Here is a 1,126-nt window from a genome sequence, read left to right on the forward strand (position 1 = left end):
CACTAAACCATATGAAACAAAGTCAATTAGGCATCTAGAATCATCAATCATGCTAAATTAAGGTTAAGAAGTGTGTAATATATTGCTCATCAAATACCCCCACACTTAACCTTTTGCACTCTTGGGCAAAATCAAGAAATAAGGCTATGCTAACCAATATGCACCAAAGTGAGTCATGCAAGAAGATCACAAAAACTAGAAACCTAAGAAAATCACATATTTCACAATGAAATCTAGGAAATGCAATGAAATGGGCAAATTCAAACATACAAGAGTAAAAGAATAAAATCAAGATATCCATGAATATCATCCAATGAATTCAAGTATGCCACAAAACCAATCAAACCAATCAGCGAGTCACAACAATGATGGAATCTCACAAGATATACTTTCTAAGTGTTTACACTCATGTGTCTTAGGTTGCAAGTGTTTACACTCAAAGCACTTCATGAAAACAAACACAACCATAGGCTTGATAAGCTTCTAACATCAACATCATAAGCACATGTACATAAAGATCAAAATGACTTTTCAAGGTTGTAATGGGGCCAAGGACAAGGTAGGATAAATATGGGATATGTAGGTAAAACCAAATGGAATATAGGAGCAATGGGGAATAAGTAAAAAGTAAGCAAAAATCTACCCAAAATAAGACCAAATCTCTAATTCCTATCTTCTTTGCCTTACTCAACCTTTTATTCACTTTTGTTGTTTTTCTTTTTCATTTTCATTTTTTTTATGAACACTTATGTACGCAATTGTATTAACCATCATTAAGACATAACTAAGAATCCACAAGATTTGAAGAACAATCCACCCTTTCTTACTTAATACCTATTCCCAAAACAATTCCATAGCTCCAAAATTCCCTAAGGTTAGGACAATCATGGTTTTTTCACTTATAAGCTTGTAATGATCTAAGTAACAATGAAAGAAGTAAAAGTCTCAAAGGGGCTATCAAAGGATAAATTCGTTCAAGGTAGGATTATATGGCTAAGAGGCTTATTCAAAAGAAATGCCTAGATCACTTCAATATGTGCATGTGAATATCAAGTATCAACAAGAAACAAGTCAAGTTCTAGAGTGCAAGTAATCAAGAGTGCAATCACACATGAAAGAATATTAG

Source organism: Lupinus angustifolius, chromosome LG16 (genome assembly GCF_001865875.1).
Source record: "Lupinus angustifolius cultivar Tanjil chromosome LG16, LupAngTanjil_v1.0, whole genome shotgun sequence".
NCBI lineage: Eukaryota > Viridiplantae > Streptophyta > Magnoliopsida > Fabales > Fabaceae > Lupinus > Lupinus angustifolius.